The following is a 17,429-nucleotide window of genomic DNA, read 5'->3' on the forward strand; positions in this document are numbered from 1 at the left end:
GGTTACTGACTTCCCATGATATGCTCCATATACGAATACTCTCTTTACATGATATGATCTACTCTTTCATACCATGTCGTTCTTGTTCATGCCTTACATACTCGGTACAATGCTCGTACCGACCCCTCTTCTTCGGGGCCGCGTTTCATGCCGCGCGGTACACCCTGACGGATAGAAGATGATTCCGGCAAAGTTGGCAAACTCCCAATCATTACGGGGTGTCGCCGAGTCAGCATACTTTGCCATGATGTTTCATCCGAAGTTAGAGACTTTGCAGACAGAGTCATGGGTTTGGGAGCTAGTTTGTATTATGATATGAGTTTTGTATAGCTATATATTTTATTTGATTTAAAGGCAAAAAAAGGTCTTATTATGTGTGAGTAATCTTATTAAGCATGTTTGCTTTAAAGGTTCAAAAAAAAAAAAAGTACTCAGTACGGGGTAAGAGTACGGGTTCGCTCGGCTCCGGTTACGGGGTCGGGTGCCCATCACACCCTGATCAAGATTAGGGTGTGACAAAGTGGTATCGCAGCAGGTCGGTCCAAGGGTTGTCGCAAAGTCGTGTCCGGTAGAGCCTGTTTATGGGTGTGAAGCCGGCCACATTTATAAACAGGAGGCTGCGGGGCATCTAGGGATTGTTGACCTTCTTTCTGTCTTAGATCGTGCGATAGAGCCAAGTCATAGGAAAAAGAGATTCCTATATAAGTCTTATATACGACGGTAGAAGCGAGGAAAGGGAATAGTGCGAATAAGTAAAACGTGAGACATGTTGTTTCGGAAGGGTTATGGATTTGGCGTGGCGAGGAAGGTACGATCGCTACCCTCGGGAACTTGGAAATCCAGGATGAGAGATAATTATGTACAGGAGTGAAAAGTGAACACTGGAAACTGAAAAAGGGCGAAATGGTAATTGCAAAAGAAAGGACGTGTTACGGAAATGCCTCGGAGTCTGAGAAACCTCGACTTGCTCTAGATTAGGTAATAAAGGGCATACGAGGAAGCAGACGCGAAAATACCGGCATTAAGGCATCGAATTCCAGCAAAGTTTTGGGGTTAAGCGTGCTCAGGTGGGAGCAATTTCAGGATGGGTGACCCTCTGGGAAGGTTACAAGAAATTCTACATATTCGGACATAAGAGACAAAAGAAGAGGTTAGAGTAACCTAAGGGAAACTAGAGTGTATGGAATGGTTGGAAACTATAAGAAGACGTGTAGGACGAGGTAGACTAGGCTGGTGAAGAGATAGGAAGTGCGGCACAGCTCGAAAATTAGGATAGGCTTGAACAGCGTTTGGAAGTATGTTATAGGCACAAATGGAAGAAGAACTCAGGGAAAGCAGTTTTAGATATATTATAAGCAAGGTCGAGAAGAAAAATGAAGAGTAAGGTATAGTTGAAGACTTCACAAAGGACGTGGTGAATCTCGATGTCTCTATTAACTTGTGGGTCCGAAAAAAAAAAAAATCGTTAGTCATAAAAGACAGAGGGGTGGAAAGATGGAAAAGAAGGCACCGGGACTAGATTTGGCCCTTGTAAGTATTCCAATTAGATACAAGATCGTAACTAGAAAGAAGATAGATAAGCTAGGCCATACGATGACGGAACCACGGCTCAAGAGGATCGCGAAGGGCGGCAGATTATTATCGAGGTTACTCGAAGGCTATGAGCGTAAGGGGACACCCTTAATAAGGGGGAAGAACATACTAGGCTTAAAGGGAAAGAGGAAGGTAAGGATGATTATACAGAATGGTACTTACGGTAAAGAGAAATACCAGAGAAAATTGGGAAGATTGGTAGCAATAGAATATGATTTAAAAAGAGAAGGGTTACCGCTGATGGAGTGTGATACTAAAATATCGATTGGGAAGGATAATCACAAGTGAAATACGACGGGTCTATTTGAAAAAAAAAAAAATGAAGTAATATATTTTGAAGGACAAGCGGTACTGGGTTAAGAATAGGTTTCCTTGTGCGAGGAATAAGGGATTAATTACAAAATGGAGTAAGTATGAGCATGGAAAGAAAAGGACAAGGGGAACCCTCCCGAAGTATTATAACACCCCAAGAGATCAGTTGAACATTCGAGGACGAATGTTCTAAAGGGGGGAAGGATGTTACGCCCCGTAATTTCGTATATTGAAATTCGAGCTTATCTGTGTTTAACTTATGGTTATGAGGATTTAAGTTCATATATTAAGCTATGAAATGATTGAAGGACAAGCGATCCGACAAAAGAATTAAGTTTGTTGGATGTTGGGGCAAATGTGAGAAGCTATTTTGGTCCAAGTTGGGGGATGAATACTTCTTAGCATATGAATCATTTTAAGGTGAAGCAAGAGCCTAAAATGAAGTTCCATGAGTCTAGTTTCCAACGCAATAAACAGCTCCTCAATCGGACATCGAGGTAAGGAGATATGGACGAAACAAGCTGGACGCGGACCAGGAAATTGGTCCGCGCGAACGCGTCGGGAGTGGCGTGAACGCGCGAGAGGCCAAGGGCCAAAAACAGCGCGAACGCGTCCCCACGTGGCGCGAACGCACTGAACAAAAATCTGAAAATCAAGTTCGGAATGAAGGTTGTGTTATAAGAAGGTAATAATAACATATATATAACATTTGGAGACCATATGGTGTGAATTAGTTCATATGTTATTTGACGAAAAGCCCTCGTTCTGCAAGCAAAGTGGGGCCCACATGTCGGAGTTTTATGAAAGACGTGAGAAGGGACATGTGAGTAGTATATGGAAAGTTGAGTAAGTCCTAAGAAGGACCCATAAGCTAAAAATGAGTGTAGACCCTCCAAAAAGACGATTTAAGAAAATGTTTTTGGGTGATCCGACTTGGAGGGGCAAAAACGGCATTATAAGTTTGGAATTTGGGAAAATCCCCAGAAATAGAAGTTGTAGATAATTGAATTATATTTCCAACCATAGGTCGTGGTCCCTCATACGATATCGGGATCAAAAGTTATGATCGTTTTACGGAACGAAGGTCCAGGCAGAAAAACAGGGCTAGCGCGAACGCGCTCGAAGGAAGGAATGGTTCGGTCGGTTACGGCAGCTTCTAAAACGTTATAAAAGGGGGAAACCCCCCTCATTTTCAGCTGAAAGCCACGAAAAACACCCCCAAAAACTCTCCAAAAATCGGAGAGTTCTCCCCAACTCCCCAAACCAAATTTTTGCCCAAACCAGGTATAATTTCTCAATTCCGGTCGGATAGCGTATAGTTTTTCTTTGTAGAATCATATAGTGGACGCGTGGTGACCAAAAATTAGTGTGAAAAGGTGAAGATACAGCAATATTAAAGGGAGGAAGGTATGAATCTCTTTCTATTTGTATGAATATTGGTTTATTTACGAAGAAGACGCGATTAAATAATTGTATACTGAGTTAATTAGTTATAAAAGTTGAAAAACAGCGTGTGGGCTGTTTTATGAGATATTTTGGGGCTGGAAATATTATAATTGATGTTGGTGTTGTTGTTGTTGTTGTTGGTTCTGAATTAAGAATTCGGGACGGTATATTTATAGGGGAGATGCGCCCGATTTTGTCGAATATAAAATAGTGTAATTTGGAATATGGTACGACAAGTATAAAGAATCTAATGTTTGTGTAAATCTTTCTTAAATGTAGACTACGGAACCAAGCTTGGATGAATAAGCATAGCTAGTAAGGCGCGGCGCGCGGTATGTTAAGGCTCGTCCCTTTTCTTTCTATGGCATGAATCACATAATGAAATATTACAAATGCTCCCATAACGTCCTTATTTTCAAAAGTTAGAAGTTATGATTTCAAAACATGATTTCTTCTTAAAAGTTATAAATGATTTCAAAAATATCCATTTTCTCCAAAATCTAAGTTTTATGATTTTTGAAAGTTTTATGACCAAAACAACGACTATGATTTTATGATGACCATGATGATGCTAGATATGAGAAATGACTAGAACGAATATGTCAAGGATATGTTCTTACCATGAATATGACGATATGAAATGTTAAGCTATTTTTGGATAATGACTATTTTAAAGGTTTCAAAGTATATGAAATGATATGTTATGACATGTTCTATGTTCTCTTAATGTTATCCTTCGTTGATAGTCTCGCCTTATTATTAGTTCTTTCAAGGTGAGATAAAGCGCCCATGATTATTCCATAATATAATCGGAGGTTACCGACCTTACGTCACTCCGATAGAGTTATAGCCTTTTCTTCGGGCTCCCCGCATGCTATGACATGATATATGTATAAGTATACGTATATGTATATGTATATGGGGAAGATGGGGAAAAAGGGCGTGCGCTATAGGCGCGCGCCCACGATCGGTTGGAGAATGATATGATATCGTCCGGACGCGGGATGCCGGACGCGGGATAAGTGGTTAAATGGATCGGAACCGACGCCTCGGCAATATGGTATGTTCTATTTTCTTTATATATGAAAATGAGATGTTTTCAAAGAAAGAATACGTACGTATATACAAATGTATATAATGTATATGGATCGGGCCGCACGTTCCAAAGCATAGTATATGGATCGGGCTGCACGTTCCGCAAGCATTAAGCATGCATGATTCCGCCTTAAGAGGCACTCACATCTACAGGTTCTGACTTCATACATGACATGCTCCATATGTACAAGATACTCTCTTACATGACATGATCTACTTTTCATACCATGTTATCGTTCATGCCTTACATACTCGCACATTGCTCGTCTGATCGACCCCTCTTCTTCGGGGGGCTGCGTTTCATGCCGCGCAGTACGCCCGGACGGATAGAAGAGGCGATGATGTCCCGGCCAAAGTTGGCAACTCCAATCATTCTGGGGTGTCGCCGAGTCAGCGTGCTATGCTATGATGTCTTGTCCGAAGTTAGAGACTTTGCAGACATAGTCGTGGGTTCGGGAGTCAATCTGTGCTATGATACAAGTTTTGTATAGTTACATATTTTATTTGATTTAAAAGCGGCAAAGAAATTTTTCAGCAATCCTATTATGTATACTTAACGTAGAGATTCAAAAAAAAAATTTTAGTACGTAGTAAGAGCCAGTGGGTTCGCTCGGCTCCGGTTACGGGGTCGGGTGCCCATCACACCCTAGTGAGATCGGGGTGTGACATAAAGTTTGCATACACCCTACCCTCTCCAAACCCTATTTGTGAGATCACATTGGGTATATTGTTGTTGTTGTTGTTGAGATACTTTAAAACCATAAACAATAACTATGCGCCATGGATACTCTGTCAACTAATAAACACAATGTTAACTGCTTTGTTGAGGAATGGTTGTAGAAGATCCATTGATGCCTTCCAGAGTGAAACTTGTCTTTGAAGGCTATCCTTATGCAACGGACAACCTTCTCATATGGTCAAATCAGGTTGGTTTTGAATTATGTTATGTTTTGAGCTCTTTGAAAGTTACTTCCTTGAAATTGTGCATGTAGTTTAAACGAAAATTTAGCAAATTCCAAGACTAAGGTATCTTCAATCCTCTTAATTATCATCATACCTCTTAATTATTAAGCAAAGCTTCCTAATAGTGCGAATCTAATTCTTTAAATTAGCTGCTTGATTTCACTTATCCTAATAATGTACAACAACAATATGTAAGCTTGCTTTCTTCACTTCATTTTAAATCCATGTAATCACATTTTCTACTGTAGAACTCAATCCAATCTATATATAATCATATATATATATAAAAGCAGGCCAAAGGCCCGCTGATGTGGCATCACACAAATGCAGGATTGGCATTTTTCTTTTTTTTGCAGAATTTTGAGTGGAGAAAATTATTTTGCAGTTTTAAAATTAAAAACCCCACTTCAGAAACACCTCTTCGCCCTAAGCACCCCCACAAACTACGGCTAGTCTTTTAAAGAAGCACACAGCCCTCCCTGCTTCCACCGTCACTCCCCCTTCTCTTCTTCCTATTCTGCCTCTGCTTCTCTACCGTCATTCTCACCACAACTTACAAACTTTTCTTCCCCCATCCCCAACGCCCTGCACAGCACAGTGCAACCGTCCCAGGTATGGTTCTCCACCCTTTCTAAACCACTTTTTGTTTATTTTATACTGCACATCTTCCCTTTTTTTGCGTTTAAAATACTGCACAATCCTATTCGCTCGAATGGAAGAAGAAATTTTTGCCGTACATCCTTTTACTCTTGGTCTCTGCATTATTTTACATACTATTAAATATCATTCTGGTTGAATAGAACTCAACAGCAAATATGGTCACTGAAAAAAAACTACTAATAACCTGCAGATCCGTAGATAAAATTGTGCCCCAAGGCGTCTTCGTTTCAGTAACTTGGCTTCCTCGAAAAGTTAGATGACAGGATATTTCAGTCGCATTTAAAAAAAATTCCCTTTAATATGTATACATTTAAGGCTTTGTTATTGCTTTGGGTTTGTTTAAAATTGAAACGCCGATTTTTGACCCGCAATATCCGTGACATTTATAGTTGTTTTAGTTTCACAGATTCGTGACATTTAGAGTTTACTTTGCTTTCCGCATATCCCATGTGTATTTGGTTTATATTGTACTTCCCCCCTTTAATATGTATACATTTAAGGCTTTGTTATTGCTTTATGTTCGTTTCAAATTGAAACACCTTTTTTTGACCCGCAATATCCGTGACATTTATAGTTATTTAAGTTTCCGCAGATTCTGTGACATTTATAGTTTACTTTACTTTCCGCATAACCCATGTGTATTTGGTTTATATTGTACTTCCCCCCTTTAATATGTATACATTTAAGGCTTTGTTATTGCTTTAGGTTCGTTTCAAATTGAAACACCGTTTGATGCCCCGCAATATTCGTGACATTTATAGTTGTCTTTGTTTCCGTAGAATCTGTGACATTTAGAGTTTACTTTACTTTCCGCATATCTCATGTGTATTTGGTTTATATACAATACCTACCCCCCCCCCCCCTCCCCCACACACATTGTCACCTTCCGGTTAGAGATTTACAGTTTATTTTCCTTTGCCCATAGACCATGTGAATTTAGTTTATGCACGATACCATTTTCCCGGGGCACACATTAATTTTCACACACACACTTCTTAAATAATTTTGTACAGTAATCAGATATCTTTGCAGTCTCTTCCTCGACTTAAGTTAGTCAGATTCCGCTCAATTACCATCTTCTACCGCGTAGGGTCCCTTCGGTTAAAGATCTCACCGGTGGGATTCGAGTATGAAAGCCGCCTTCTAATGTGGATACACCTTTTGTAGGATCTGTTACTACTAATTTCAAGTGATAGGCTTTCGAATATTCCCATTAGTTGGAACTCTTTTCGAACTCTTACACTTAACTTTCTTTAACAAAACCGACTTCTAATGTGGATACACCTTTTGTAGGATCTGTTACTACTAATTTCAAGTGTTAACCTTTCGAAAATTCCCATTACTTGGAACTGTTATCGAGCTCTTATACTTAACTTCCATTAACAAAACCAACTTCTAATGTGGATACCCCTTTTGTAGGATCTTTTACAACTAATTTCAAGCGGAAGGATTTTGAAAATTCCTATTACTTGGAACTCTTATCAATTTCTCATACTTAACTTCCAGCTACTAAACCGACTCTAATGTGGATACACCTTTTGTTGGATGTGTTACTACTAATTTCAAGTGGAAGGCTTTTGCTCTTGATAATCTATTTGGCTCTACCAAATTGATTTTCCCTCTTTTGCTTAGCATTGCTTCTACTTTTTTCCCTTGCATCCCTTCAATATTATGTACTCTGAAGTTTTCTTGGAAGGTTAGACTCACAATATGCCTTTCCGGTCTTGGTCTTATTGTTAAATTAGTGGCTCCGAATTTTCATGCCCATGATACAAGACTAGGTATTGCTTTCGTTTTCCCCCTAATTACAGTTATGTACTCTGTAAGTACTATTTTCCCACTTAAAATAGTAGAAACAGATTAACAAACGCATCGAGATTTAGAGCTATTTTTGATTTCCACCAATAACATGCAAATTTTGTTTAGATACAGTATCATTTTAGCTTTCAAATATTAATTTTCACACCACATACTTCTTGCTTAATTTTCTTCAGCAGCCTAACATCTTCCCACCCCCTTGTACGACTTCCTTAGGTGGATACTGCATAGTTACCATCTTCAACCACACATTATTCCTGCGATGGATACCTCAACAACAGATCCCGCACAACAGCTTCCACCAAAGAAGTGTCCAGGTAAATCCCCCTGTTTGCTTTAGTAACTTTACTACTTTGTTGCTTATCCCAATTTAAATCCCCTTGATCTTTTCATACAGTTATTGTGCTACCTCGAAGCCCCAGAGATCTGACGTGCCTGATCTCACAATTGCGGATTCAATATCTGAGGAAAAAGCAGGAACACTTGAGAGCCCAACTTTATGGAGGAGTTCTTTGTCATCCCGCAAACACCGAATGACTCCGCATATATTTGTTACCGTACTAATTAAAACTTATATTATCACATGTATTATGTCCTCCGATGGCCGACCATAATTCAACTGTAGTAGCTTATTAGACAACAATATGTACAAAGCTCCCGTAGCGAAGATATCTAATTAATCATTCCTACAGCCTTTTACTTATTTTTTTGGATTTCCAATCTATTTATGTATGAATAAACATGATCTAATAAAGGGAATTCTGTTGACTTTATGTATTTTACGTATCAATAGATGTCTACCTGGTTTCTACATTAGATCATTATGCATTAACACCAAATCGCTCTTTTAAACCTTTTGGTTATTTTATATAAGCGTTTGTTGTGCGTGATATATGTGAGTGCCTCCATGGCAGTGCAGCGGTTAAACAAATTCCTGCTCAAAGCTTTAGCTTGCTGTGATTGCCAGTTAACCACGCAGCAAATTCTACTCTTTGTCACTAAGTATTGGTTTCCTTCGTTTCCCTTATTCCAGTTATGTCCACGGTTAGCAGTGTTTGCCACTAAAAAATACTATCCGGTGGTGGAATTCTTGCCTCCCAAACTCGATATCCAACATCCGTCATTGTATCCTTCATGGAATAGAATTTTGCAAATAATCATACTACAAACATATTAATAACTTAAACCAAAAAATACAACTAACGCTTACAGTTTTAGAGGTAATAGTTGTCTTCACAAAATCTCTATGTGAATTTGATTTATATACGGTACCATTTTTGTTTGCAAATATTATTTTCCACATTGCATGCTTCTTGGTCAACTTTGTTCAGCAATCACACATCCTTCCAGTCTTTTCAACGACTTCCTTATGTATATTCCGCTCAGTTACCTTCTTTAACCACACAAGATTCGTCTGCTGTATACAAGATTAAATCCACAGAATCTCAAGTAAGACTGCGCAAAAACTTACCGACAACATGGGGCTGTACGCAGCCAAAATTTTCAGGTCATCCACGATGGTAAGCATGAGTTCCAATTTCTTAATCCCGTTGCCGATAGGAACTAATTTTTGGTTGTCAAACAGACGCAAAAGCAGCTTATTGTGATTGCCAGTTAACCACGCTGCAAATTCTACTTTTTGTCACTAAGTATTGCTTTCCTTCTTTTCCCTAATTCCAGTTATGTACACGGTTACTTGAGTGTTTGCCACCAAAAAATACTATCCGGTGGTGGATTTCTTGCCTCCCAAACTCGATATCCAACATCCGTCATTGTATCCTTCATAGAATAGAATTTTGCAAATAATCATACTACAAACATATTAATAACTTAAACCAAAAAATACAACTAACGCTTTCAGTTTTACAGTTAATTTTTCTCATCACAAAATCTCCGTGTGAATTTGATTTATATACGGTACCCTTTTTGTTTGCAAATATTATTTCCCACATTGCACGCTTCTTGGTCAACTTTGGTTAGCAATCAAACATCCTTCCAGTCTTTTCAACAACTTCCTTAGGTATATTCCGCTCAGTAACCTTGTTTAACCGCACAAGGTTCGTCCGCTGTATACAAGATTTAACTCGCAGTATTTAAGCCGCCCAGGATTTAACCCGAAATAAGCCTTTCCAGTATCGGTGTTATTGTAAAATTAGTAGCTTCTCATTTTCCCGCCCATGATACAAGACTAAGTATTGGTTTCATTTGTATTTCTACTTTCAATTATGTAATCTATTAGTGGTGTTTTTCCACTAAAAAAACCTAACCAGGGGTGGATTTGTTGTCTCCTAACCGCGATATCCAACTTACGCCAGTACGTCCTTCATAGTATATTCACCAAAAACTACTACAAACAGATTAAGAATTGAAACCATAAAATACTAAAAAAGCTTAGACATTTCGAGTTTTGCCTCCATGTGAGTTTGGTTTTTACTTCATTACCATTTTTGTGTGCAAATATTAATTTGCACATCACGCTCTTCGCCCATAGTTTTGATCAGCAATGAGACATCTTTCCAGCCTCTTCTACTACTCCCTTAGGTAGATCCCGCTCACCTACCATCTGTAACCACACAAGTTTCGTCGATGTATACAAAGAACACAGATCCCACACAACAACTGCCTCCAAAGAAGTGTCCAGGTAACTTTCCCTCTAGCTTTAGTAACTTTACTAATTTGTTGTTTATCCCAATTAATATCGCATCTATCTTTTCATACAGTTATTGTGCTACCTCCTATACCCAGAGTTTCGACTTGCACGACTAATTCCAAATTGCAGATTCAATATTTTATAAAAAAGAGGAAGAGCTGAGAGCCCAACTTTGCGGAGTTTTCAGCTATGTGGTTCATAGTGCAACTTTTAATTATTATTACGTAGTGCAATTTTTAATGCCATCTTCCTCCCTAATTATTATTACTATTACTATTATTAGAATTAATTCAGATTAAACTTATTATTAATATTATTAGTATTTAATAACGAACAATTATTAAAGAACAAAAACAAACAAGGCCCAGCAGTTTGCATATTCAAGCCCTAATTAAACTGTAGTGACAAGCCCCCATAGATTCAAATGTTACTTTTGTCTTCGTAAGCAACCGTAGACACATAACGTCTAACGACTGTTAATCTTTCTTTCAGAAGAAGTTGCAACCACTCCAAACCGTTGCCACTGTTTCAAAAAATTCAACCAGTGGTTTGTATATAAACCTTCCAAAAACGTTGTCTGGTCAGTTTCTCACATCCTGTGCTCTCCTTCAAACCTTGCGACTACTTGTAGGCAATTACCAATATTCATTACTATATAATCTTATAACAAGTGCTTAATTAATTATAATCACTTTACAATGACGTGTTAGCAGATAACTAGGCATACATATGTCGATTCACTCTATACAAGTCAGAATTTATGTGGTTCATAATAGATTATTCCTATACATTACACTACAACTGTTGAAATGAATTAGACAATAGACGTGGGAGTGAAGGCAAAAAGATAATTGATGTGCAATATCTAATACGTTCTACGATAAAGTGCTAAGGGTGTAATACAATTTTATTCCCTTTGGGTTACATTGCCAATACAACATACAAATGTTTATATTTGGAGGTCGCTATTCATTTACAATACATTTTTGGGGTACACCATCTACACTAGATACAACTAATGAGCTAATGTGCAATGACTTTGACACGCTAACGAGAAAAGGCTATACCCGACAATAAGTGTGTAATTATTTAAATTAATTAATGTCGCCATTCAATCGGGCTATATGAAGGATGTAATGACAGTGCGGCGCCACGCCATACGTACGTGCGAAGCACTAAACACAAAACAAAAAAGAAAATACAATTGAATGATTGAGATAAATTGGTATGCACGAGGTAACATCGGTTTGCTATATTTTGTATACAAAAAAAAGGACAATAAAACTATTACAGGTATTCATTAGAGCTTCTTAAGACATTTGCCGAAACTTTAATCAATGAAATACCATTAATTTATCTGTATTGATCAACTTAATAGAGAATGCACATACGTAAGCTTAATGAGGCCGTGCAAGACCGCGCGAAGCGCGGGTGATTTACCTAGTATAATATAAAGCTAGGCATAGACAAGGTGATGTGGCACCTCTCCATGGCCATCATTCCTATTTATCTTTTTTCTCCTTTTTTTGGCCTTTTCCCTATTTTTTTCCCATTTATGTGCTATGTAAAAAGACTTAAATTCACTCATTAAAGTCTCTTTATTTTATGTTAAATATGCTTAAGTTTTTACTCCAAAAGATGAATGAAACCTTTTGTTTATCTTTTGTCAGACTTTTGTCTTTTACTCCAGTAATTTTTCTTGCTTTTTATATGCTGCCATTAGGGCTGTTCATGGTTTTGGTTAAAACCAAAACCAAACCGAAAATTTAACCAAACCGAATAAAAAAACTGACATTTGGTTTGATTTGGTTTTAAATTTTAAAAATCGATAATATTTGGTTTGGTTATGATTCTATTAAAAAATAACCGAATAAATAACCGAACCAAACCGATAAATTATATACATAAATTTTATAATTATTTATATGTATAATATTAGTTTTTCATAAATAATTATAAATATTTTATATCTTTTAATCATTAATTTGATTTTTAGTCTACTTATTTCACATGATTGTTTAAGGCCCATGTTTTTAAGAATATGTCCAAACCTATATCTTTAAGTCTTTTAACTCTTTAAGTGTAAACCTACTAACAGAAGCTCACATTAGAGGCTAATATCTTTTAACTTAAATTTTTAGCCTTTGCCTTTCTTTGTCAGCCATTTGATTTTAGGTTATTTCTTATTTTCTTTTTTCCGAATTTATAGCTTTCTTTTTTCTTGTTTGAATGGGTCCTAAACTTCTAATATCTTTCATATGAAAATGACAGAGGTTCCTATAACATCAGCATTTGCTGCAACTCATGCATATGATAATGCCCTAATACTTCTTCCATGGGTAATCCTCCTAAAAAGCAGAAAAAACAACTCTTTATAGTCGAGACCCTAGCCTTGGGGATAATGATAGAAAAACATTTGAAGTTTGGGATCATTACACAAAGTTTTTTTAATAAAATGGGAGAATTGAGGGCAAAATGGAAGTGCTACCCCAAAGTTTGGGATCATTACACAAAGTTTTTTTATTTCATATATTTTCATTTTAATTATAGGTAGTCTTTGTGTTTAATTAATAGGTATATTTGTAACAACAACTAAAAGCTCCTATGCTCTATTTTATTTCTAGGTATGTGTATTAAGATGACAAAAATGGTGTAGCCACTACTAAGTTAGTTTTTAGCTCTATATGTAATAGTTTAGCAACTTTGGGTAACTTGAGTACTACATTATCACTAATAGTGAAAATGTTTCTATGATGTATGTTCGAAGTTCCACCTTAAACTATAAATAAAAGTTATCATTTGAACAAAAAAAAAAAGACATGTCTTTTTCAACTTTTTAATGTTTTACTATAAGTTTCATGGCTGCTAGTCATAAATCGAAAAATCAAACCAAACCGAACTAAACCGACAAAAATCAAGCCGGTGGTTATTATTTTATTTGGTTGGATTATGGTTTTAGACATTTAAAAACTGACTAAATTGATTTGATTATGATTTTAATCAATAACCGACCCAAATCGAACCATGAATACCCCTGGCTGCCATAGCATGGACGACCAATGGAAAACCTGTAATTAAGCTGATTATGCAAGGGTAAATGATAAATGTGTCGGCTTCTGGATCATTCTTCACATTTCTTTCTTAGTCGTGTCCTTCACATTAACACCCAATCGATTATCATCAACCATTTTTAGATCTGAAACAAACCAATAGCGTCGAACTGTTATCACCAGCTTCATCTGCGTATTGACAAGTTTAATCTGAAACGGTTATCATCAAGTCAGATTTAGCTACCAATCACCCATAAAATCCCAAAATTAACCTTATAGTGTTTTAAAACTTTACAGCAGCTTATAATATACTACATCTACTTGATATTGAGTGGAGATCGTGACATTTTCCTACCAAAGATTGAGATTTGCTTTGTGAAGGCTTTGTTGATCAGTGAACTATACACATTGAGAGAGTTCAGGACTTTAAAATCTCCATTCAAAGCTTAAATTAATTCTCATACTAGAATGTAAGCACATCTAACTTAAGTAGATGAATTGAGGAGGAGAAAGGCTCAATTAATGTCGTGTAATAGTCAACTTACTATAGTAATTTTTTTAAGTGTTTTCTTTCAAAGGCACAAAGAGAGAGGTGAGCAAAAAGACAATTTTCTCTTTAGTGCTTTAGGAAATAATTCCTGCACCTACATATTTTATTGAAATTTCTATAAAAAAAACCTATATTGTTCTATTCGTTAACTTTTATATTCTTCTATCTGTTAGCTTAACAGAAATTAAGAAGGAAAAGAAATTTTGAATATCCAACTAAACGTGGCGGGGTGAATGGTTTTAGTTCTATATAGTCTGGTAGGATTGTATTAGTTGCAAAAAACTTCAGAAAATGCTTCTTTAGCAAGTTTTTAGTCTCCAACTCGTGAGAAGTGTTTGGCATTGGCTATATCAAAGATATGTTTATAAGCTGATTATCAAAGTATGGATCACTATTCCAAACAAAAAATTGATATTTGCTTAACAATGGATTTTTTTTTTTCTTTTCATGAAAGTTGTAATGTTCTCATTATGAGAATTTTGACGTATTTCAATTGTGATATCTGTGTTATTAAAACTGAATGTATGTTCATAGTCAGTTTATGTGTCTAAACATGTCGGCATTTGATTAGCTTGTAGGATTCACACTGCATTGGATTTTGAGAAATCTAAGTAGTATAGATATTTATACAACATCCACTACTTTATTTTCTTGGCTGTGAGATAAAGATGACAACAAAAGGAAATCAAGTATTATGAAACAGATTAAACAGCACCTGAACGTTTACTTTGAATAGATTTAGAAATTAGACCTCAAAGCTCGGGTACCTTACAATTATTCTTGAGAAATTATATCCAATTTCTTGACTGAACATCTATAGCTAAGTTGTATATTATATGAAATTCTTCATATTCCTCCATCTTGATCACGTGTTTCATATCTCTTTGTGTTCTATTCTGAACATTTTGGCATGGCTATGATTGTAATTGTTAAAAAAGACAGTGGCAGGATCTATACTTATTTCATATTGAATTCAATTACCATTATAGGGTAATGATGGATAGCAACAATTATACTGAATTTGGAGTAAATATGACATATGGAGCTCATGTATACTTGACAGCGTGGTTGGTCAGTTGAATAACCCTGAATTCGCTTCGTAATGTGGTGAGAGCATAAATATCGTTCGGATAAGGTATGTCAGTTACAAGCATAATCTTTAACAATATTTTGAGCATTTTCTAAAGCATGGTCTTGATATCGGCTTTATTGGGTGGTATGCCTTTTTTATGTGATTTTTAACCTATTTCGAAGCTTAAGAGACTGGTTTGAGCCTTGAAAATTTCTTAGCTAGAATTAAGTACAACTTTTAATCTTTGTTTTCTCTCATTTGACTATTCAAGAGTGTACACCTTAGAAAGAATATGAAAATTAGGGAAGAAGAAAGAATAGATAAAGGAACAATGTAAAAAAAGTTTGAGAAGTTCATAGCAGGGAAATGGATACAACTAGAACTATTCGCACGGTCATTTATTGCCAGAGAGCTTGTCCTTGCCCTTTAGAAGTGTTTCTACCACAAATACGAACAACCTTGAACTGCTTGGCCTTACTTTACCTTTTTATCAAACAAAGAAGGAATTTGGCCTTTTCCTTCATAAAACATTGATAACTTTTTTTTTTATGTCACCTTTGATTTAGATATTTACATCAGTGATGCTGTTATTGTTTAAAGTTAGTGAAAAAATCAATTTTTAAGTCTAACTATCATTTTTTAAATTTCTTTTTGGAGATATATTTTGAGTATATATTTCAGTTTTTCGTTCCTTTCATGTGAGTGCTAGACTATAGTTAGACACTAACTCAAAATGCAATGGCTCTTAGTATTACAAAACCCATATTTATTGCCTATTGAATTTTATTTTCTGCCAAAGCTTTAGTATTTTAAGGGGCTGGTTTATATCTTAATGAACGTGCATTTAAGATCAAAATTTTGATGTCTCGAGTTATTTCAAATCAGGAGATATGGAGTTACTCAGCTATCGTTTAAAAAGATAATACGGTCTCGTGAAATGACATCTGGATATGCTGAGAAGGAGCTTGCAATAGAGGCAACTGCATTGTACATTCCTGTGGAGTAGGATCATCTGAACCTTTATGTTTGGTGCTTCTTTATTATTCAAGCTATCTACAGGATTGCATAAAAAGTGAACGATTCTATCATGATATACTTATCAAAAAGAAAAGAAAAAAGTAGTATGTCCAAGTGTATATTTATTTTGCAACACCTTGATCAATATATATATGCTAAGTGAGGGAACCTGATTAAGATTTACACTATCTAAAATGGGGAAGGAAGAGACTTTTTGGTTGCTTTGTATGTTATGATAGGAGGTTCGGGTATGCATGGATATATATGTGGAAACCGGACACCTGAGCTTTTCTCTATGATGAAGCAAGAAGGATTTATGACTGATTCGCAACTCGGACTGTCATGCATACGAGGGTCGGGTATGCATGGATATATATGTGGAAATCGGACACCTGAGCTTTTCTCTATGATGAAGCAAGAAGGATTTATGACTGATTAAGTAGAAACTGATTGGCAACTCGGGCTGTCATGCAGGCATAATGGACAAAGGAGTTAATGGATTCTGTGAGGAAGGTTTATACTGCTATTTTGAATAAAACATCATAGTTCTCTGACTCATCTTCTACTCCCAGTGGCTGTATAGGAGAAACATTTCAGCTTGTGTGTAAAATGACAGATGAACCAAAGAGTACTAAATATGGTATTCTCTTTTAAGGGTTGCTTGATGCATCATGATGTTGGAACTTCCGGATGAGGTGCTCAAAACTTCCGCTTTTAAATAAGGAACCAACAGAGACTAAGATAGTGTCTCTAATCAAATGTATGTTGATGAGACAATCTTGCTCAGAAACCTGAAGCTTTTTTATATGGATGCTAACCAATTCCACAGTCTAATTCCCTTTCGAGCTTTATAATTTGTCAAAAACTATCAAATTTTTTATAGTGTTTTCTATAGTATGTTGCCATTCCTTTTTGTTTTCACCTAGGGAATCTAATATGTCATGATTTGGAGTTTCACGATGACACTTTTCCTGATTTCAATGATATTTGTGTGGTTAAATGGTTCATTTGGATCACTGCCAAGTAAAATGTTGCATTCTTTTAATCTCTACAGTTTAGACTTATTTAGTTTATGGCGCCTATGCACTTGGAGCAGATATAAACGAGCTACTAAAAATGTAAAATGTTGGCCCCATGCCAATACCTGAGCTTTTCTCTATGATGAAGCAAGAAGGATTTATGACTGATTAAGTTGACATTGAT

General features: G+C 36.4%; 2 long non-coding RNA genes across 3 annotated transcripts; both read left to right on the top strand.

The window, feature by feature from the left end:
- The first annotated feature begins 5,832 nt into the window (after positions 1-5,832).
- On the top strand, positions 5,833-8,664 carry LOC132054333 (uncharacterized). Of its 2 annotated transcripts, none has more exons than XR_009414248.1 (3): positions 5,833-6,021; positions 8,064-8,204; positions 8,285-8,664. It is a non-coding gene; the product is annotated as an uncharacterized LOC132054333 (long non-coding RNA). The 2 variants fall into 2 exon arrangements; XR_009414247.1 differs by having other exon boundaries at positions 8,067-8,204.
- Positions 8,665-13,574: 4,910 nt separating this feature from the next.
- LOC132054334 (uncharacterized) lies at positions 13,575-17,142 on the top strand. Its single transcript, XR_009414249.1, has 3 exons — positions 13,575-13,684; positions 13,751-15,272; positions 16,095-17,142. It is a non-coding gene; the product is annotated as an uncharacterized LOC132054334 (long non-coding RNA).
- Positions 17,143-17,429: the final 287 nt, after the last annotated feature.

This window comes from Lycium ferocissimum, chromosome 4 (assembly GCF_029784015.1).
Source record: "Lycium ferocissimum isolate CSIRO_LF1 chromosome 4, AGI_CSIRO_Lferr_CH_V1, whole genome shotgun sequence".
In the NCBI taxonomy this organism is placed as follows: Eukaryota; Viridiplantae; Streptophyta; class Magnoliopsida; order Solanales; family Solanaceae; genus Lycium; species Lycium ferocissimum.